The sequence below is a fragment of the Dendrobates tinctorius genome, unplaced genomic scaffold (assembly GCF_039654945.1).
Source record: "Dendrobates tinctorius isolate UK_male_01 unplaced genomic scaffold, ASM3965494v1 ptg000079l, whole genome shotgun sequence".
Classification (NCBI taxonomy): domain Eukaryota; kingdom Metazoa; phylum Chordata; class Amphibia; order Anura; family Dendrobatidae; genus Dendrobates; species Dendrobates tinctorius.
Window position 1 is genome coordinate 28,167,915 of NW_027361747.1, and position 23,836 is coordinate 28,191,750.

Below are 23,836 nucleotides of genomic sequence, written 5' to 3' on the forward strand. Positions count from 1 at the left end.
CCCCATGTCGAACTCATTAAATTGGCCGGCATTTTCTATGCATTCTTGGCACAGTGTACGGAGGCACACGCCACTTACTAGAGGTGCTGAATTCATTAAGTGGCATGTGCTTGTTAATGAATCTGGCACCGTGTACCCTGTCAACACTGGTATAGCTCGAGCGTGCTCTACGCCAGTCTTTAGGAATCGACCCCTATGAGTCTAATATAGCCCCAGTGGTCTGTGTGAAAACGGCACGATTCTTGTTTTTGCGTAAAGATCATGTTACGAAGAAAGAAAGGGGAACTCATCGGATGCATATTTTCATATTAGACAGGAAAATGTTCACATTTTAAAATCCATTTTAAAAGTAAGTACATCAGCCTCATCAGATCTAAGGGTGTGTGCACACGCTGCGGATTCTGCTGCGGTTCCGCAGCGGATTTGGCCGCTGCGGATCCGCAGCAGTTTTTGCTGCGGTGTACAGTACCATAATATCCTATGGATATTAAAAACCGCAGTGCAGACGGTGCGGATTTTTCCGCGCGGTTTTCCTGCGGTTTCAAAACCGCAGAAAGAATTGACATGTCAATTCTTTCTGCGGATTCCGCTGCAGTTTGCCATCTCCTCCATTGTGGAGATGAAAAACCGCAGGGCAAAACCGTAGGCCAATCTGCAGGTAAAACCGCAGGTCTTTTGACCTGCAGATTTACCTGCGGATCTTACAAAATCCGCGCGGCCCAATCCGCAGCGTGTGCACATACCCTAATAGATAAATTTCCAGATGTATGCATTCTGCATTGTGAAATCTGGTCACCAAGCCATTTTTTATTTATATTATATCATACTCTTACCCCTACTCTTTTTGTGAATTGTACACGATTTATCTCACGTCTCACCTACAAACTAAATAAACCTGATAGTCGCTGGGTCACATGGTTTGTTTCCACCGGCGAGATTGTGCACAAGTGACAGGCATACCTTTCCCACACTACACACGTCTAGACTAATATGGACTCACTAAAGCTGATAGAAAGCTGACATCCAGACAAATTAGTTCCATGATCATGAGCCAAATCATTGTAAAGATTTGTCCAAATAATGGCTGTAGCCAGCTCCCTTCCAGCTTGCTACACCTCCTAATCTCCCAGTGAACTCCCTTTAGAACTAAGCTTCAGGCCATCAGCTGTGTTTCATGGTTTGTTTTGAGGTTTACGTAAGGGTACTACATTGTATGTATACACACATTTTTTCCGGCCACTGCCGCCATGCGCCCGCTTAATTCCAAAACGCTGTATTATTTTTATCGGTCTTTTGTCATAGGCTAAGGCACCATAAGGGTTTATTTTGGCCATGGCTTTTCAGGTAACCTTTTACTTTTTATCCTTTCATTTGAGGGAATATTTTCGATTCTCCTTGTAGAAGATTATATTTGATAATGGTATGCATATATGAGAAAGCAAAAAAGACCCATAATCCAAATATGATGATATATAATGAAATCTTCTAGTATCTTATACACATGTTGAGAACAAGTACTCTGACAGCCTACCTGTAATTTCAGGTGACTGCTTAGAAAAAGCACATAAGGAATAGCAACATCTCTGGTCACTACATTTTTCACCAGTTTTCCTCTCTACAATCTCTACCTCCAACTTACAGTTGCCTCTGAGCTGGTGGGTGGAGACAAGTGTTCCTTCTAAGCTGAGCCATCTGGCAAGGACTGAGATAAATCAATATACTAATGAGATCAACGAGCCCAATTTCCGACAAAAAAGTGTGACTTTTTTAACTCCATTCCAGAGCAAACACCACTTCGAGGACACAATGCTGCAGACTAGTTGCAATTAGGTCTCCCATTCACTGCGCATAAAAAATAAGACATTCTCCTGTCATTGTGTGCCACATGTTCATAAGCAATAGCAACATAACGGTTAATATACAGAAGCACTGAGCAGTGCAGCTGTGAATTCAGCACACTATTTAGAAAGCAGCAGCAACAGTTTGTGCCTGCCTTGCTCTTTCATTCGGCATATCATTCTGCTCCCCCCGGTACTCCATCTGGTTTTGCAAAAAAAAAGAAATTTTGCCAGTTTTGTAAAGTCAATGATTATTTCAGGAGATGGGAGAGATAAATTGTTCACAAGTGGAGAAAGAAGCATATTTTCCTATATGATATATATATATTACAAAATTGATAATATTTGCTGTACTATAAATTATTGAAAAACTGAAACCACATTGACCATGTAAAAGCTTGTACAATTTGGACCCTAATGTCAGGGGAACATGGTATATTTCTCCATTTGTTTACTCTCCTGGGAGAATTGCCCAGTATCTATTCCCACGTCCTTTCTCTATAGCTGAACCAAAATTCTAGGAATCAATGCAATCATCTCCATCTCATGACTCAGCTGATGATGTACTTCTCCTTCCCTCACAGGCACATTACTTTGTTGATACTAAGTCTCCTTTCACATTGCTTTCTTGCCCACGTTCAGTGGTCTTCTCAAACTTGCATCCAAACCTCCCTGAAAAACGGGATTCGGGTTTATGCGCTGACCGGGCCATTAACTATATTGGTGCCGACAGAGTCAATGTGTGCTCTGTCGGGCATACTTTTCGGGCGTACATGCCTACTGGAGGCGGACACTCTGACATAGTGCAGGGGATTTGGACACAAGCCCCGATGGGACCACTGATCGGTGGCAAGAGCAAAATGTGAAAGTGCCATAAGGATATCCTCATACAAGTAGAAGGAGTTCAAGTAGGAAAAGCTAAAGACATGAAAACTCTTTATAACAATGATAATTAGAATTTATACAAGAAGTGCATAATATTCTTCATTTATATAAATTGGATTTATTTTGTAAGTGTCACATGTCAGCCATTCATTGCATAATGGTTTATCTTTATCCATTTTTGGCAGGCGATAGACACGTAACTATGCGCAATATTACGTAAATTTTGTTGTTTGTAGTTGGTGATTTCGTGCCCAGATTCCATTAATGTTGCAACTATCACTGAATCCATGTCAGCGGGTGCCATTACCCTCGACAATTGATTATGTAAAAAAAACTTAGATGATCTATAATGTTTTATGTTTGAATTATTAATCTGTACTAGCCAATTGGTATGGTTTTAGTATAATTTTAAATTGTTTTTCTACCTTAGGCCCCTCCTTTTTAATTTTCAAATTTAAAAATTTTAAACTGGATGTCCAGGATTTTAAGAAAAAGGAGAAAATGGTGTAAAATGGTAAAAATAATATTAACCATTTATCACCAATTACCAGTGGTCCTTATTGGTCTGCAATAATGACATGTCGTACAGCAGTCACGTGACCTCTGAAGCCAATCGCTGGCCTCTCCTCACGTGTCAGGAATGCAAGCATCATCACTGAGGACAGTGATTGGCTGCAGCGGTTACAATAAATCATGAGTGTGACTTTATATTTGTAACCCCCTGTCCCAGGATGCTACTGGAAATGGGCTATGCCATGAATACTGCCCAGCTATAAAGGAAACAGCAGCTTGGGTTGATGATCATAGTTTAGATACTCTATAATAAAGTGATGTAGGAAAAACTTTCTGCTTCGTTAAGTTGTTAGAGGTGTGTGGCGACAGTTTCCAAACACAAATGACTACATTTGAAAAATATATAAGCACTATACTAGATCCATATAATTTTATGGACGTGTGCTTTAAATGAGTTATCTAATTTGTCCTTTTTGTTAGAACGGTCCCCTGATAATAAACTAATCACGTGTGCAGCTTCTGTCACCGTCAATGAGGTCACCAGAGACATCCGCTAGAGCAGGGGTCCCCAACCTGGTAGCTCGAGAGCCACATGTGGCTCGCGGTCCCATGAAATGTGGCCCGCGACTGTCTGCCAGCTTGGTGTATTAGGTCCAGGTCTAGTAAACAGATATGAGGAGCACATCTCAAAATGGTGCATTTTGTGAGTAGACCTGCACAGAAGAGCAGATCTGGACGCACATTTACTGGTCTTAGGGGTTTAGAGATGTTTTAGGTATGGTACGCTGGAGGATGATACTACCTGCTAGAGGTGACAGTGTGTTGGGAGTTCTTGATGGGAGAATACTGAATGGGGGTATTGTGGGAACAACCCCTGGATCTCAGTGTACTTCTTTGGAGTGATTTATGTGAAAAAGCTTTGGTTATAATTATACCTGTAATGGGGGCTTTGGTTGACACTCCTTTGAAGGGAGTTGGAGCTGAATGTGGCTCGCGACCTTCTCTCAGTGCTGAATTTGGCTTGCGACCCTCTCTTTAAGCTGAATGTGGCTCTCAAAGTCAGAAAGGTTGGGGACCACTGCGCTACAGAGATGTCAAGCCAGGTGGGTTAGAGCATTGATTGTGTTCCTGATCTGTCTAAATGATTATACTATGGTAATGTGCATACAGTGCACTCACTGTATGCTATAAAGTATTTTCTGAAATTTGGCTACATAGGATTAAAGGAAATCTGTCACCACATTTGGACTATCTAATCAATTAATATGGGCATACAGGTATAGACTGCTGAGGAGAGTCCTATCTGTGTGTCTCATATCAGACTCCTTGCTGCTGAGAAATCATCTTTTATCACTTTGTATAAATGATATATGTATCACCTCCCGCAGCGTTACTCTGTCCCTGTGATGTGCGCGTCAGAAATCCCGCACCTGCACATTCCATCTCCCGATGTTCCTTTTCAGTGTTCCCCCCTACAATGGCCATAGGCTTCACGTTCCTACTGCGCAGGTATCGGTGAGTGACTGGTAATTCCACTCCCAGCGTTGTCCTGCCCGTACCAGTGTACCAGTATGTAGGTTATTTACACAAAGTGATAAAAGATAATTTATCAACAACAAGGCATCTGATATGAGGCAGACAGGGAGGACTTTTTTCCGCAGTCTATAACCTGTATGCCAATATTAATAGCTTAAATAGGTCAAATGTGGTGACAGATTCCCTTTAAGCATTCAGGTGCATGCTTAGAAGGATTATCATCAATTTATACAGTCATGGTCGAAAGTGTTAGCACCATTGAAATTGTTCCAGATAATGAAGTATTTCTCCCAGAAAATTATTGCATTTACGTGTTATTTTATACATGTTTATTTCCTTTGTGTGTATTCGAACAACACAAAAAAAATGAGAAAAACAGGCAAATTGGACGTAATTTTACACAAAACCCCAAAAATTATCCTGACAAAATTGTTGGCACCATCTTCTTAATACTTGGTAGCACACCCTTTGGAATAAATAACCACAATCAATCGCTTCCTGTAACCATCAACAAACTTCTTACACCTCTCAACCTGAATTTTGGACCACTCTTTTGCATACTGCTCCAGGTCTCTCATAGTTGAAGGGTGACTTCTCCCAACAGCATTTTTAAGATCTATCCACATGTGTTCTATTGGAATTAGATGCAGACTCATTGCTGCCACTCAAGAACTCTCCAGCACTTTGTTTCCATCCATTCCTGGGTGCTTCTTGAAGTATGTTTGGGGTCATTGTCCTGTTAGAAGACTCATGACCTAGGATGCAAACCCAGCTTTCTCACACTGGACACTACATTTTGACTCAAAATCCTTTGGTAATCTTCAGATTTCATGATACCTTGCAGGGGCGTAACTACCGGGGTTGCAGCGTTCGCAGATGCGACGGGGCCTGGAGTGCTTATAGGGGCCCACTCGTGAGTTTGCACATCAGAGCTGCAGCTGCTCATTGGCTGTGCAGCTCAGTGCTGCAATTGGCCTGACGCTGGTTCATCAGGGCAGCAAAGGCATGCATTCAGGAGCATGCTCAGTTCCTGAGGCAGAAGGTGGAAAGTGTGCATTCAGGAGCGCGCTCAGTCCCTGAGGCAGAAGGTGGAAGGCGTGCATTCAGGAGCGCGCGATGGCTGTACTGACTGTGTGCACAGGACCTGTGATGAGGTCACAGGAGGGGAGGAGTCAGGGTCACATGATCAGGAGCCTCAGTGTATGCAGGACTCTTCTGTGCTGGTTGTCATGGTGCTGGATGAGGGTAAGTTGATGTGTGGGGTCAGGAGGCTTTTACAGTGTGGATGTAGCAGAGCCATGTGTGTACGAAGTGTATGGAGCGCAGCCATGTGTGTATGAGGTGTGCGGAGCCGTGTGTATACAAAGCTGAGCCGCGTGTGTACGAGGTGTGCGAAGCAGAGCCGTGTTTGTACAAGGTGTGCGGAGCAAAGCCGTGTGTGTATGAAGCGGAGCCGCTTGTGTACGAGGTGTACTGAACGGAGCCGCATGTGTATGAGGTGGACAGAGAGGAGCCTTGTGTGTACGAGGTGTACGGAGTGCAGCTACATGTGTGTATGGGCTGTACAGAGCGGAGCCGCATGAGTACAAGGTGGACAGAGAGAAGCCACGTGTGTACGAGGTGTACGGAGAGGATCCACCTGTGTACAAATGTACGGAGCGCAGCCGCATGTGTGTACGGGCTGTATGGAGCGGAGCCATGCGTGTACGAGGTGGACGGAGCGGAGCCGCGCGTGTACGAGGTGGACAGAGCGGAGCCGCGCGTGTACGAGGTGGACAGAGCGGAGCCGCGCGTGTACGAGGTGGACAGAGCGGAGCCGCACGTGTACGAGGTGGACGGAGGGGATATCTCTGGAGATGGACATGTAACATTGAGATTGTTGATACTGTTCAACAATTTTGGTTCTCAAGTCCTCAGACGGTTCTCTTCTCTTTCTGGCTCCTTTTAAGTAAAACAAAATGATGTTTAATAGTAGACATCCAATTAAGGCTGCTTTTACACTTGCCGTTTTTACAGGCCGTATTGCTGTGATTTTCACGGTATTCCGCAAAAATGGGCCACAAAAAACCTTCTCGGTTCGCCGTTTTTAACAAATAGCAGGAAAAAAGACGGCAATCCGCAAATACAGTGTACTGGTAAAACAACTTAACGTTGTTTTTGCTGTACCATTGAAATGCATTGCAGCCGTGTCTGTAAGCCATGAAAAATATCGAGCAAGCTCGATATTTTTTCACGGCAGCAAATACGGCCCTCACGGCCATATGGAACACGGCCTTCCTACTAATTTTTGCAGGCCGTTTTTGCGGCCCCGCAAAAACGGCCAGGTAAAACACAGCAAGTGTAAAAGAAGGTTAAGGGAACAATTCCAGTAATAGTAGCAAATTACGTAAGGGAATGGTTAATGAGATGATTTCTCTATGCAGCAGGAAAACATTTCCTAACATCAGATCACGCTTGGACCAATGTTATGCTATAGGATTGTGCATACTGTATGTCTGACATTTTCTTTGGAATGTGTCGATCCAGGGAAAAAAAATCCCAGGTTATTTGAGTTTGATATGATATTCTGATCGCACTCGGCCATGCAAGTCAAGGAGTCCATGCAAAATATCATGCTGCGCTCAGACATCAGAGTGTAGTTTGATTTCCACAGATAGACAGATTCGAGAAGATGGAGAATTTTTTTTCTTCTCTTCTCATCTGAGGGAATCGTAGCACACTGATCACACTGAGAAAACACACTCTTGTGGGTCAGTGAAAAATCACAGATCCCATCCATGCGCTATCTGTGTGCTGTCTATTTTTAACATTGGAATAAATAGAATGAACTTTTGTCTTTTTTTTTTTTTCATTTTTTAAACGAGCAAACAAAAAATTTGCTAATAAAACACTGGTGATAAAAAAAAGACATGCTGACTAATCACTGGTGAAAATCTAATCTAAAAGATGATGAAAATTGGTCCAAAGATTGTATTTTTATAAAGTGACCCAATATTGATTACCAGAAATAGCTCTCTGGATAGCAGAACGATGATATTTTTACACTTTCGGGGGAATAAGTAAGTGAGATTCTTGTCTAATCAGACAGTAATTGAAGAAAATGATTTGCTTGATACGTAACTAGAATATTATAAATAACTCTCACGGCAGCGTAGTATTGGTCAGCAAATCACTGGGACGCTCACATTGGAGTGCGCTAGGGCTCCGACCTTTTTTTTTTTTCTTCAGTCATTATGTTTGAAAGCGAGTGATCCTGCTGCACATGGCTTATTCTGTGCGGAGCGAGGATCTCACCACGCTGGATACAACCCCAGGACAGCACACTGCGCTCTCATCTCCTCTCTAGACTACAGCACAAAGCTGAATTGGGCTCCTCATCTCAGCCTTCATTGGTGAGTATTAGATGTCTGTTACCCTCATACACACACAATACAAAGATACATTTATTTTCTATTGAAAGATGGAATATGACATTTTAGTTTCTTGGCAATTTCATCAAATGTTTACTTTTTTTGAGAATTGTAATGAAAAAGGTGAAACATTTCTGAACAATTTATTCATTTTGCAATGTTTTACCCTAATGAAGAGGTTGTAGCCGCTGATGACTGGCATTGAGAGCAATGGATGAAATATTTGAAATTATTTCACGTACTGCTAAAAAATTTGTAGCTTGAGAAAAACATTCATGATTTACTGTACAAACCTGTCATGTAAAACGTATTATTGTTGTGATCATTATTAGTCAGATATTCTCTGGATGAAGCATAACATGTAGTACTCCTATGAGTTTGTCTCTATATCTGTTTCATTATATAGCGCTTTTAAAGGTCATTAGTTATAGGAGCATAGTGGACTATTTCTGCATTTACGGTATATGTAGCAATACAAAATAATATTGTGGCACCGTGTTAGCCAGAAAAATCGATGTAAATACTTGCGTCCCCCAAAAAATGAGAAAGGTATTCAAGGAGTGATACCTTTATTGGCTAACCAGAGAAATTATATGCATTTATATGTATACTGTACTTTGCAGCATTACGTCTATCTATCTATCTATCTATCATCTAACTATCTATCTATACATTATCGATTATCTATCCCATATCTATCTATTGTCTACCTATCTCTGTATCTATTATCTATCTATCTATCTATCTGTCTGTCTGTCTGTCTGTCTGTCTGTCTGTCTGTCTATCTATCTATCTATCTCTCAATCTCTCCCTATCCATCAATCTATTTATCTGTTTTCTATCTATTATCTGCCTATCTATCCCATATCTATCTATCTATCTATCTATCTATTATCTATCCTATACAGAAAACTACTGTATATATATAAAGTAACTCATTTTAAAACCACGGCATAGCTCTTGTATTATTGTCAGTGAAGCACAATTTTTAGTCCTTTTTCTGCAGATGTCACAGATCTGGTAAGTGCATCCAAACCCCATTTCCTTCTAAATAATCCTCCAAATGTCTTTGGTATATATTCGATATTATTGCATGTAGCATTTGCCATATTTATTTTTCCCATATGGGGTTTTGTTATAGTGGAGCAAACAAATCAATCTCACAGTAAGATCAGTTCTCAAGGCAGAAATAAGAAGCTTTCTTCTTCTCGTGGGTAAACGCATCATTTCACTGGGTAAAACCAAAGCAAATATGAGTAGAACGGGCAAAGACAAGGCGCATGTTCTCTCTATTGAGCATTATTGGCCACAGATCTTTACCTTCACTCATGTTAGTATTTGTGGTAGATAGACATTTTATGGGAAGATGTGTCATATAATCTGCTTTTTAAAAGTTTTTTGGTGCCAGGGTTGATAGCAGACGTACCACAGACAGCGGTGGAGAATGGCCTCTGATTTCTCTGTCCTCATAGGGAAAGAGTTAATGGCTGAAATAAAGAGTTCAGTCATCTGTCAGATAAGTTCTGCTCATCTCTCACTGAGGTGAGGGTCAAGTTTAGTTTGTTTAAGTGACTTCTTTTTTGTACACCCACTTTGCTTTCATGATAACGTTGGTCAATTTTTAACAAGAGTGACAGCGATGCAGCGCTCGTGGTTCCATGTGACAGCAGTGACTTAGGCGGTAGTCTCGTTTTATCTTCTGATTCCTGTGACCGTAATGTTTTATGGACTTCTCAACTAGATTGTCTAGGATTTACAATGTGTTTTTTCATGAGATCTCCATTAACTCAGCATGTGTACAGTAGTATAGTAGTAAATCACATCTAAGGCCATGTTCACATGTCCAGTAATCATCAGTTAGAATGAATCCAGCAGTAATCCGTTGCCAAAAAAGTTGAGCAGACACAACTTGGTTGATCATGTCAACAAAAAAAAACTGATTTATACTGGATCCGGTTTTTAACGTTGAAGCCTATGGAAAACATCCGTTAAACACCCACCCGTTTTTTCCCATTTGAAAAGGATCCGTTTTTTGCTCACTGGACCAGTTTCAAATTGATGATTACTTGTAACTTTACACGTCCAGTAGTATATAGTAAATATGTATTTTACCTCAGGTAAACAAAAAACGGATCCTTTTCAAACGGGAGAAGAGCGGATGACTATTTAACAGATCCATTTTCCATAGACTTCAATGTTAAAAAAAAAACGGATCCATTGGAAATCAATCTTTGTCAGGCGAAGAAAAAAAGCTGTGTCTGCTCAACTTTTTTGTCAACAGATTGATCCAGGATCAGTTCTAATAGATGATTACTGGACAGGTGAATTCATATTGGCTTGTAATGGTAATAAGATTATCTGGTTCGATTAGTCCTCGAGTCTTCACATGTCGGATTTGTAAACTTTTTCTATCTTAGGTTTTGTCAGTTAATGGCCACAGTGTGAATATGATCTTATACATTGCATATTTACCAACTTATGCTCCGGCTCATTTCTTTGGTTTTGTTGTAGTTTTTTGTACTTTGAACAAACAGGAGCGTGGCTCCTTTTTTGAGCTAAGCCTTTATTTTATCTATATAGCTTCCCATTTACAGGTGTCTAACCAATCAGCGCCCTACTCTGCCTCATCCACATTGAGGTCATCTGACACAAGGTGAGGTTTTAATACTAGAGGATTGGACTGTCCCGATTTGGGTAAACCTTGTTGCGGTGGGATAGATTTTACACTTTTTTTGTTTAAAAACAGTATTTACTAAGTACCCTGTGTTAGTTATACAGTTGTGCTCAAACGTTTACATACCCTGGCAGAATTTTTGCTTTCTTGGCCTTTTTTCAGAGAATATGAATGATAATACTAAAACTTTTTCTCCACTCATGGTTAGTGGTTGGGTGAAGCCACTTATTGTCAAACTACTGTGTTTTCTCTTTTTAAATCATAATGACAGCCCAAAACATTCAAATGACCCTGATCAAAAGTTCATATTCCCTGGTGATTTTGGCCTGATAACATGCACAGAAATTGACATAAATGGGTTTGAATAGCTACTAAAGGTAACATTCTCCCCTGTGACCTGTTTGCTTGTAATCAGTGTGTGTGCATAAAAGCTGAGTGAGTTTCTGGGATCCAGACATACTTTTGAATCTTTCATCCAGCCACTGACGTTTCTGGATTGTGAATCATGGGGAAAGCAAAAGAACTGTCAATGGATCTACAGGAAAAAGTAGTTGAACTGTATAAAACAGGAAAGGGATACAAAAAGATATCCAAGGAATTGATAATGCCAGTCAGCAGTGTTCAAACTGTGATTAACAAATGGAAAATCAGGGGCTCTGTTAAAACAAAACCACGGTCAGGTAGACCAACAAAAATTTCATCCACAACTGTCAGGAAAATTGTCCAGGGTGCAAAGAAAAGCCTACAAATAAAATCACACGAAATACTGGACTCTCTGAAAACTAGCGGTGTGGCTGTTTCAAGATGCACAATAAGGAAGCACTTGAAGAAAAATCGTCTGAATGGTCGAGTCACCAGAAGAAAGCCATTGCTGCACAAATGCCACAAAGTATCTTGCCTAGAATATGCAAAACAGCACAGAGACAAGCCTCAAAACTTCTGGAACAAGATAATTTGGAGTGATGAGACCAAAATTGAACTGTTTGGCGCCAACCATAAATGTTACATTTGGAGTGAAGTCAACAAGGCCTATGATGAAAGGAACATCATTCCTACTGTAAGGCACAGAGGTTGATTGATGATGTTTTGGGGATGTGTGAGCTACAAAGGCACAGGAAACTTGGTCAAAGTTGAAGGAAAGATAAATGCACCATGTTATCAGCAAATACATGAGGCAAATTTGCAATGATCAGCCTGGAAGCTGCGCATGGGACGTACTTGGACGTTCCAACATGACAATGATCCAAAACACAAGGCCAAGTCGACCTGTCATGGGCTACAGCAGAACAAAGTGAAGGTTCTGGAGTGGTCATCTCAGTCTCCTGACCTCGGTATCATTCAGCCACTCTGGGCAGATCAAGCGTGCAGTTCATGCTAGACAGCCCAGGAATTTACCCATTTGCCAAGAAGAGTGGGCAGCGTTATCATCTGAGAAAATAAAGAACCTCATCCACAACTACCACAGAAGACTTAAAGCTGTCATTGATGTTAGAGGGGGCAATGTGCGGTATTAAGAAATTAGGTATGTAAACTTTTGATCAGGGTCATTTGGATGTTTAGGGTTGTTATTATGTTTTAAAAAGAGAAAACACAGTAGTTTGGTAATAAATGGCTTCATCGAACCACTAACCATGAGTGGAGAAACGGTTTGTTGTTATCATTCATTTTTTCTGAAAAAAGGCCAAGAAAGCAAAAATTCTTGCTGGGGTATGTAAACTTTTGAGCACAACTGTATGTACTACTGCTATTTACTTACTTACTGCAGGGTATATGCTCATTTTGTTTCTATCTTCGGTTTTGTTTAATAAATGGCCACAGTGTGAACATGTTCTTATACATTCCATGGATACCAACTTATGCTCCGGCTCATTTTTTTGGTTTTGATTTATATTCTTTGCTTTGTATTGGCATTCTACTAACACTACAGTTTTCAGCCTCCATCTTTATGGGAGCTTTTATACTTATATATGCTTTATAACCAAGATTTGGAATTTAATGCTGTTTTATCAAGTTACTTATCTTGAGACTCATGGGACAACAGCCGCCGACCTGAGTGAAACTACATAATAAAAAAAGGCAGAAAAATAAGAAACCAAACAACCAGAAGTTGGCATAAAAGGCTGCGGCATTTATTTAGGGTTAAGCAAAATAATAATCGTCTAATAATAATGAATAATAAATATGAATTCTACATTATATTATAAACCAGACATAAATATAACCATTCTATAATAAAAGAAACAAAAACCTGTAAACCCAGTGTAAGCTGGGTGACCACCCTCAAACAAAAACCACAACAATAACATAGACTATAGCTCAATAAAGGTGGGAGGCCGGGGAACATGTTCCTTGGAAACCTTCCAGCAGACGGCCCAGAAGCCCGAACACAGGAATTTAACTTGTCAACTTCCAATCAAAATCCTGTAGGTGAAATCTGCCTGGACATGTGACCATTTGAAGGAACAATCTAGAACAGGGGTGGGCAATTAATTTTCCCGAGGGGCCACATGAGAGACCATGACTGTTGTGGAGGGCCAAACCAATAGCTTGAAATTAATTCTACTCAATATTAATTTATTAATATTAATTGTATCACTTAATATTGAGCAGAATTAAGTATGCTGACACCCCCCTATATATCTTTAACCCCCCCAACAGCCCCTTATACACAGCATGAGCCTCACACAGCCTCCCTATATGCATCATGAGCCCCACAGCTTCCCCTATATGAGGCATGAGCCCCACACAGACTCTCTATATACGGCATGAGCCCCACACAGCCTCCCCTTGTATGGCATGAGCCCCACACAGCTTCCCTATATATGGCATGAGCCCCACACAGTCTCCCCATGTATGGCATGAGCCTCACACAGCCTCCTCATGTACAGCATGAGCTCCACACAGCTTCCCCATGTACGGCATAAGCCCCACACAGCCTCCCCATGTACAGCCTGAGCCCCACAGCCTCCCCATGTACAGCATGAGCCCCACACAGCCTCCCCATATACTGCATGAGCCCCACACAGCCTTCTTATATACAGCATGAGCCCTACAGTCTCTCCACAAACTTAATGAGGCCCCACACAGCCTCCCATATACTACATGAGGCCTCCACAGCCTCCCCATATACTGATTGAGCCCCACACAGCCTCCTCATATATTGCATGACAGTATACAGCCTTACCATACCTTCCCCATGTGCAGCAAGCCATAGAATCCCCATGTGCTGTCACCCCCATAGAATCCCCATGTTCACCCCATAGAATCCCCATGTGCTGTCACCCCCATAGAATCCCCATGTTCACCCCCATAGAATCCCCATGTACTGTCACCCCCATAGAATCCCCATGTGCTGTCACCCCCATAAAATCCCCATGTGCTGTCACCCCCATAGGCAGGGGTGGGATTCAAATTTTTAACAACAGGTTCTCTGTTTGTGTGTAGGAAAACCACACCCATTTAAGCCACACCCATTTTAAAGCCACATCCATTTTTTTAAGCCACACCCATTTACACACATCTTTTCCTCAAACATATACAAGTAGAGGCGCAGTCAAACAGTTGAAAAAAAAATAAATTGGAATGAGATCAGAACAGTGCACATTCTGGCCCGCGGCTCTATTGAGGACGCACGCAATAATAATAATATTACATTTTATTTCTAGACGGCCGACATATTCCACAGCACTTTACATTTCAGAGGGGACTTGTACAGACAATAGACATTACAGCATAACAATAATCACATAGTTCATAACAGATACCAAGAGGAATGAGGGCCCTGCTCGCAAGCTTACAGTCTACGAGGAAAGAGGTAGACACGAAAGGTGGGTGGTAACAGTTGCGCTGATTGTATGGACCAGCCATAATGTTAAGTGTGTAACAGTACAGACACAGAGGGCTAATGGATGTATAAAGCATGTGGGAACATGATGTGGGGAACCTGGTTATGGTAAAAACTTTTGGCTGTGCTACACAGGGATAGATTAGGTTAATGTGTTGAGGCGGTAGGCCAGTCTGAATAAATGAGTTTTCAGGGCACGCTTAAAATTGTGGGGATTGGGGACTAATCGTATTGACCTGGGAACTGCATTCCAAAGAACAGCGCATGCTGATGATGTAACCGGTGAGGTTCATAACCATCCAGCTCTGCCAGGCTAGAAGGTGTGGTTATGCTAGCTTAAGGGTCGTCACCGTCACGTCCAGGCTTGTGTGTGGGCCGTGGGAGGAGTAGTCAGTACTGATGCGGCCAGCATGAGAAGAGACTGAGAGAAGTTAGTGGCAGTATCCAGGGGCGGACACTGACAGCTGGGGGCCCCTGTGAAAGAAATGTGCCTGTGCCCCCCTCCTTTTATGGCGTCAAAGCTACATGTGTATATATATATATATATATATATATATATATATATATATATATTATACAGCCACACACACATACATGTATATATATTATATAGTCTCCTTTATTATGTATATTGCCATCCCTTATTATACAGTGCCTTCTCTTGTTATGTACAGTACCGTCCCTTACATATTGAATTATATAGAGCCCTGTTTTTTATTACATATCATCCTGTCTTGTTAGCTGTATAATGCAATGATGGCTGATGGAGCGTCCTTTCTAATGGAGGAGATGATGGACTGGTAGCTTGGTCACCGGCTCCTCGATCAGCAGTCATTTTATATCTAAAAAGAGAGGGGACTGTGTAATAAAAGAGGTCACTGTGAATAACAAAATTAACAAGAATACACTATGTAAGAGACAGCAGTATACATAACAGCAGTGGAAGCTATATAATAAGGGACGGCACCATATATAACTAGAGAGGAGGGTATGTAATAAGGGACAGTGTTATACATAATAAAAGAGGAAACTATGTAACTAAGGATGGTGTTATACAGAATTAGTGAGTACACTATATACTAAGGGACTGTGTTAGACATTGTGAGTACACTATATACTAAGGGACTGTGTTAGACATAATAAGCGATAATAATGTCTTAATCCACCTCCCTCTGTTCCTAAGGCCATTATAAGTCCCCCATTCCACACCACTCATTGTCCTCCTCCCCTCGCATCCCATTATTGTCCTCTTCCCCACCCCATCATTACCCTCTTCATCACCTCCATCATTTTCTTCTCCCCACCACTATCTTTGCTTTCTCCCCCACCACTCCCATCATTGCCCATTCCACCACCTCCATCATTTCTTCCTCCACCACCCCCATTATTGCATTCTTCCCCACAGCCCCATCATAATTTCTTTTCCCCCACCACCCCCATCATTGCCTTCTCCCCTTCCCCCCCTTATCATTGCCTTCTCCATCACCCCATCACTGCCTTCTCCCCATCACTCCCATCATGGCCTTCTGCCATCACCCCATCATGGCCTTCTCTCCCCATCACCCCCATCATGGCCTTCTGCCATTACCCCATCATGGCCTCCTGCCATCACCCCATCATGTCCTTCTGCCATCACCCCCATCATGGCCTTCTCTCCCCATCACCCCCATCATGGCCTTCTCTCCCCATCACCCCGTCATGGCCTTCTCCCATCAACCCCATCATGGCCTTCTCTCCCCATCACCCCCATCATGGCCTTCTCTCACCATCAACCCATCATGGCCTTCTCCCATCACCTCATCATGGCCTTCTACCACCACCCCATCATGGCCTTCTCTCCCCATCATGGCCTTCTCTCCCCATCACTCCCATCATGGCCTTCTCTCCCCATGTCCCTATCATATCATTGCCTTCTCCTCCAGAGCCAGGCTCCACCTACACACACACAGACATACACACATACATACATATACACGCGCACACACACACAGCACACAGCGCACACACACAGCGTGCGCGCGCACACACACTCAGCAGCAGCCAGCACCACTCACCTGCCCGCCGCCCGTGCTTCCTCGCTCTGGCACAGCAGTGGTTGCTGAATGATGACATCATTCGGCGGCGCTCCTCTGTGTCAGGAAGCGCGGGCGGCAGGCAGGAAGCAGGACAGATCCTTGCAGCTCCGCTATTTTCTCTTGCAGGCAGCGGAGCTACTTGTATTGCTCCCTGCCCGCCGCACTGCAGGGCCTCCCAATGCTGGAACCGGATCGCGGCTCTGAATCTCCCCGGTTCGGGGATCCGGCTGCTTTTTTAACAAGCGGTTCCATCGAACCGGGAGAACCAGCCGAATCCCACCCCTGCCCATAGGATCCCCATGTGCTGTCACTCCCATAGAATCCCCATGTGCTGTCACCCCCATAGGATCCCCATGTGCTGTCACCCCCATAGAATCCCTATGTGCTGTCACTCCCATAGAATCCCTATGTGCTGTCACCCCCCATAGAATCCCCATTTTCACCCCCATATTCATACACATGAAAAAAAAACACATACCTCTTCCCGCTTCCTGCTTCTGCCTCTGCCTCTGGAGCGATGACTCTCTGGCGGTACACAGCTGATGCGATGACATGACGTCATCGCGTTAGCTGTTTCACACGCTGATTGGTGGAGGAAGTGGCCGGAGGCCCCTCCCACACCAATGCTGACAGCGGGCGGGAGGGCATGGTGCTGTCCGCAGACCTCGGGTTTCCAGCTCCACGGCTGTCTCCAGGTCTGATCTAGAAGGTTAATACCAATAGGGCCCCTCTGGGGAGATGAAAGCTCAGAAGAGACCCATAAGGCTATGTGCACATCCTGCGGATGTTTCCACGCGGATTTGGAAAAATCCACAGGTAAATTCTCAGATCAAAAGACCTGCGGTTTACCTGCGGATTAGCCTGCGGTTTAGACCTGCGATTTCAAACCGCAGCGGAATCCGCACAAAGAATTGACATGCTGCGGATTTGAACCCGCAGCAAATCCACGTGGAAAAATCCGCAGCATGTGCACAGCGTTTTTCAGTTTACCATTGAAAACAATGGTACTGTACAATGCACCTAAATCTGCAGCGGACCCGCAGCTCCTGAAACGCTGTGAATCCGCAGCAGAATCCGCAACGTGTGCACATGGCCTAAGGGAGGAAAAGTGAAAATACAGGGGAGAAATAGAGGGACGGGGGGGGGGGAGAAAGGAGGAATGAATGCAGAGCAATATTTTAAATCATGAAATAATAGTAATATATCAGGAGCGTGCCAAAGGAGGCCATGTGATCCCATATACTCCTTTTACTAGGTATTCTTGTGGGCTTAACATTCATGTACATAAAGGGGTATCCCCATCTCCAAGATCTTTTGAAGGTGTAATAATAATAATATTAGCAATCACCTCAAATAAGAAATGTAGTATAGTTCTTCTGATAAGCTATGTTGCTTACCTCATATGGGGCATTGCAGTAGCTTAGGTATCCATGGTTACGAATAGTGGTGAGCGAACATGCTCGGATAAGAATCCCAGCGGCTGTTCGACAGCCACAACATATACAAGGATTGCCTGTTTGTTAGGCGATCCCTGCATGTGTTGCGGCTGTTGAACAGACATGCAGGTGGCGGTGACTTGAACATATTTTCGAGCATGTATCGGAGCACGTTCGCTCATCATTAGTTACATCAACTAACTGTCACTATTTGAGTGGTCGTAACCTACGCTACTGCAATGCTCTTCACATGGGGTAAGCGAGACAGTGAATCAGAAGAACTATACTACATTTCTAATTGGAGGTATTTACTAATATTATTATTATTACACCTATTACATATTGGCATAGGATCTGGGAGATGGGAATACCCCTTTGAGGGGAATCTATCACCAAGCTTTTGCTACCCCATCTGAGCGCAACATGATGGAAGGGCGGAAAACCAGATTCTAGTGATGTGTCATTTTTTGGGCTGCCTACTGCAGTTTGTATAAAATCATTGTTTTATTTACTGCAGATCTAGCAGTGCTCTGAATGCTGAGCTCTGTATAACCCCGCCCCCATCACGGATCAGCAGCTTTCTGTGTACACTGGGTATAATCAGGAAGCTGCTAATCAGTGGTAGGGGTGGAGTTATAAAGAGCTCATGAATATGGAGGACTACATGGCAGCAGGTTTACTAGTGCTTTTGTGATAATCTTCTGCTGATAAAATTGTGATTTTATCAAAACTACAGCAAGCAGCCCAGTAAGTAACACATCACTGGAATCAGGGTCTCTTTCACTACATCATGCTGCTCTCCGGATTAGGTGGCAGAAAACCTGATGACAGATTTCCTTTAAATGGATACTGTAGAGTAATCCTTTTTTCCATATGTAATTATTAGGGGGCACCCAGAACCCCTAAAAATAATTGCTGACAATACTTTCTTTGCAAGGAGTTTAGGAAGCTGCCTAGTAACAGCCTTGTCGGCAGAGGCTTCCAGACTGGCCCGCCGTGCTGTCCACGCCGGCAGCAAGCTGTTTCTCCGAGCTGTAGAAGTGTGGGGATGCCTATTCTGGCATTTGTTTTCCACTGCACTGGGAATATTTCTGATAGTCTGATAATCACAAATTATTAGGAAATTTCTGCCAAAGCAATTCACCTATGTAATCTTTATTTCTAGGCCATGTTGCCCCGTTTTTGAAAATTCTGCATTTTTTTTTTGCATGTTTTTCATAGGTGCCTACAAAATATCCAATCTGCTCTGATTTTTGTTGCATTTTTTTGTTTTTTCCCTCTTTGGTGCGAATGTGACATATAAGATTTTTAATGCTTTTTTATGCTGTGTTTTAGGACTTAAAATGCAGTTGTGTTTTTTCTTATCTGCATTTTTTCAGGACCCCCGCGAAGACACAAGAAAAATGTTCAGTTTCACAAAGTCTTTAAATGCACAGAGGACACGAGTTGTCATGAAGTCACATCCACTTTACTTAAACTATTTAACGCGACAGATTTTCTGTGCAAAAAATCTCAGCAGGAAAAAAACGCAGAATTGGCATTATGTGGGAACATGGCCCTACAATAATACCCCGTCCTGAACATGCATGAGCGGCCGTCGTTCTCATATGGGACTGAAGACTATCGCCATTGCACATTGCAGCACAAGTGTACACTTTTTTGTAATCAAATGCATTGGACAAATATAAAATATTGTGCTGAGTGCCTGACATGTGGCTATCTGCTGGGAGTCGTCCAGGAGCGGCTATAGGTTTCATGTTGGCAGATTTCCTTTTATGCACTTGTCCTGGAGTCACCCATACCACCTCAGAAACACTTTGAGGATCCGCCCAGAACATAACGCTCTTTTTCTCCCTGGGCACATGTTGTGTACATATTGTAATGGTGACGGGCTGAAGAGAGGCAGCGTGATGTGCTGGAGGGTGACATAAAGCAAGGACATACCTGTATGCTGGGTACAGATGCTCTGTGCGGACCACAGCATAGTGCACAGTGAGGGCTCGTGCAGAGGACCGTATAACATGGCTGAGTGCTGTGCAATGTTTTATCCCATAGCACTTGGCCCAATGTTATACTCTGGGGCAGTGCACATCTGCGATTGTTTCCTCATGCCAAATCGCAGCATGCTGCTAGGGTACCCCCATCGGAACAAGCGCACCCGTACAAGTCTATGGGTGCATGTGAAACATCGGACTGCACTCGGATGTCATCAAAGTGCCTTCCGATTACCATGGATGCAGAGAATGGAGAAGATGGAGGAATTAAATGGGTTGTCCAGTAGATCAACCCTGTCTTGATCTAAATATTTGGCCCCGGTAAAATAAAAAAGCTTATACTCCCGACCCGTTTTGGCGCCGTTCCAGCAGGGTCTGCACTAGCGTTCTCAGGGCTCTCGTGCAGTTGTTGTGACACGTGACCCTGGTGCCCAATCAGCGCTGGCATCATGTACGAATTGAAAATGAAGAGGAAGTCCGAGATCAGCTGCAGCCCGTTCTTCGTCTTCATGTTCAATTGGACAGGAGGCGGGGACAGTGACCTCAGCGCTGATTGGGCCTCGGGCTCATGTGTCACAGCAACTGCACGGGTGGCCCAGGACCTCGAGTACTAACACCGCTGGAACAGAGCCAGCACAGTAGGTGAGTATAGGCTTTATTATTTTATCTGGGCCAAACACTGAGGTCAACAAGGAGTTGTCCTACTAGTGAAAAACCACTTTAGGGTATGTGCACACGCTGCGGATTCTGCTGCGTTTCCGCAGCGTTTTTGGCTCTGCAGAAACGCTGCAGATTCTGCTGCGTTGTACAGTACCTTTATTTCCTATGGAAATAAAAAAAAGCTGTGCACATGCTGCGGATTTTTCCGCGCGGTTTTGCTGCGGTTTACAATCCGCAGCATGTCAATTGCTTGGTGCAGAAACGCTGCGGTTTTACACCTCATCCATTATGAGGTGTAAAACCGCAGGGCAAAACCGCGGAAAAAACGCAGATAATCCGCAGATAAACCGCAGAAAAACCGCAGCACTTTGTCCTGCGGATTTCCTGCGGTTTTCTCTACAAAATCCGCAGAGACTAAAAACTACGTGTGCACATACCCTTAAGTTCTCCGTCTCCTTCACACTTGTGATACGATTCTTACATGAGAATCGGATCACACTGAGGCAGGCCGGTACAACATACGGCCCGCTGAGGGATTTTGTGTGGCCCCCGGAGCTGCCTGGGAGACATTGCTCCTTCCTTCCTAACTTCAAATGTATCAGCATCTTTACATATTAATACTTTAGCGTCGAGACGGGAGTAGCGCAGCACTTGTCAGTCCCCACCCCGAGGTACATCGGCATAATGAGGTCAGCAAATACTTGGCTTTTCAATTGAGAATGAACGCTCTCGACCCATCCTGCACAAACAACTACAGACCAGTCTCCAATCTCCCCTTCATCTGTAAACTTTTGGAGCACCTAGTTTACTCCCGCCTTACCCGTTACCTCTCCACTCACTCCCTCCTAGACCCTTCACAGTCCGGCTTCCGCCTCCTACATTCGACTGAAACTGCACTCATCAAAGTGACCAATGACCTTCTGACAGCAAAACGTAATGGTGACCACTCTCTGCTCATTCTTCTCGACCTTTCTGCAGCTTTCGACACTGTTGACCACCATCTCCTACTCTCTAGGCTCCAGTCACTAGGCATTAAGGACACTGCTCTCTTCTGGTTCTCTTCCTATCTTTCTGACCACTCCTTCAGTGTTTTGTTCGCTGGCTCCACGTCATCTCCTCTTCCTCTTGCTGTCGGGGTACCTCAGGGCTCAGTCCTTGGCCCCATTCTCTTCTCTCTCTACACGGCCCCAATTGGACAGACCATCAGCAGATTTGGCTTTCAGTACCATCTTTATGCTGATGACACACAACTATATACGTCATTCCCCGACCTTACCCCCTCTGTACTACAGAACGCCAGTGACTGTCTGTCTGCAGTCTCCAACATCATGTCCGCTCTCTATCTGAAACTCAACCTCTCCAAAACTGAACTTCTTCTGCTCCCGCCTTCTACTAACCTCCCTAAATCTGACATTTCCCTCTCTGTAGGTGGCACCACAATAACACCCCGAAAGCAGGCGCGCTGTCTGGGTGTTATGTTTGACACCAATCTCTCCTTCACATCCCATATACAATCTCTTGCCCGCTCTTGCCGCTTACACCTAAAGAACATCTCTAGAATCCGCCCGTTTCTCACCATGGAAACAACAAAAACCCTCACTGTAGCATTTATCCACTCCCGCCTGGATTACTGCAACGCTCTATTAATTGGCCTCCCTATTACTCGACTATCCCCTCTCCAGTCCATACTTAATGCAGCGGCCAGGATCGTTCATCATCTGGCTAATCGGTACTCGGACACTTCCACTCTTCGCCAGTCCTTACATTGGCTGCCCATTCATTATAGGATCCAAGTCAAAGTACTTGTTCTCACCCACAAAGCTCTCCACAGTGCAGCACCCCCCTACATCTCCTCCCTCATTTCTGTCTATCGGCCTAACCGACTGCTGCGCTCTGCAAACGACTTTCGACTAACCTCTGCACTAATCCGTACCTCCCACTCCCGACTCCAAGACTTCTCCCGCGCTGCACCAATCCTCTGGAATGCTCTACTCCAAGAAATTAGGACTATCCACAATTTGCATAGTTTCAGGCGCTCCCTCAAAACACATTTGTTCAGAGCGGCCTATCACATTCACTAATCACAGTCATTATATGTGTAAGTGTGCATGTGTAGCCAACTCACTATCTCCATCCATCCCTCACTCCCTCAAGATGGCTGGACCATCACTGTAAATACATCCTTGTAAATACACACCTGTACTTTGTATCTCCCCCACCTCATTGTAGATTGTAAGCTCTCACGAGCAGGGTCATCTTATTTTGCTTTAATTATTGTGTTGTTAACGTTGTCACTTATGACTTATGTTTGGAACTGTTAAACTGTAAAGCGCTGCGGAATATGTTGGCGCTATATAAATAAAGATTATTATTAAAGATTATTATTATTTAACTTAAATATCTTAATACTCAGTTAAAACAAAATTGTGCAGGCGTTTCGGTCAATCTCAGGCCTTCATCAGTGTACCACTACTAATGCGTCCAAGGCATAGAGCAAGCACTTGTGGACGCGGTACCCACCGCTGATCACAGGAGAGCGCTGGCAGTGCACAGGCAGCATGAATCAGAGTCTGGCTGTGTGATTGCAACCACAATCCTGAAATTCTGGGATGCTTTAGTAAAAACATAGATTGAAGACACAGCCAGGGACTATAGGGAGCGACCTGACTAGTCCAGCATGGCCCTTGGCTGGCTTCTCTCCTCCCCACTCCCAGTGACTGACAAGGTCTCCTCCATGTGTGTACATAATGAGAGACCTGGTAATCACCCGGAGTTGGACAGGTAGAAGTCGCCTGGGGGCCAGGCCATACTAGGTAGGTGGTTCTGTATAGTCCCCAGGTGGCTTTCCAAGCCATGTCTTTTCTGAAGCATTGCAGCATGTCAAAAAAACATACGGTAGTTGCTTTTAATCGTGAAGTCAGGCTCTGATTTCTGCTGCTGATGGTTTGGGCATCATTATTCTAGTGACAGC

The 23,836-nt window shown here is 43.7% G+C and overlaps 1 protein-coding gene across 5 annotated transcripts in view; it reads left to right on the forward strand.

The window, feature by feature from the left end:
• SLC7A2 (solute carrier family 7 member 2) overlaps positions 1–23,836 on the forward strand; it is a 162,120-nt gene that overhangs the window by 47,750 nt on the left and 90,534 nt on the right. The window contains exon 1 of one of the 5 annotated variants that reach the window (XM_073583617.1): positions 7,962–8,164. The exons of 2 other annotated variants lie outside the window; for them this stretch is intronic. The gene's annotated coding sequence lies outside the window, so the exon portion shown is untranslated. Of the gene's footprint in view, positions 1–7,961; positions 8,165–20,775; positions 20,848–23,836 lie in introns of those variants that run through there. 2 more of the 5 variants (XM_073583620.1, XM_073583618.1) reach the window with 2 other exon arrangements.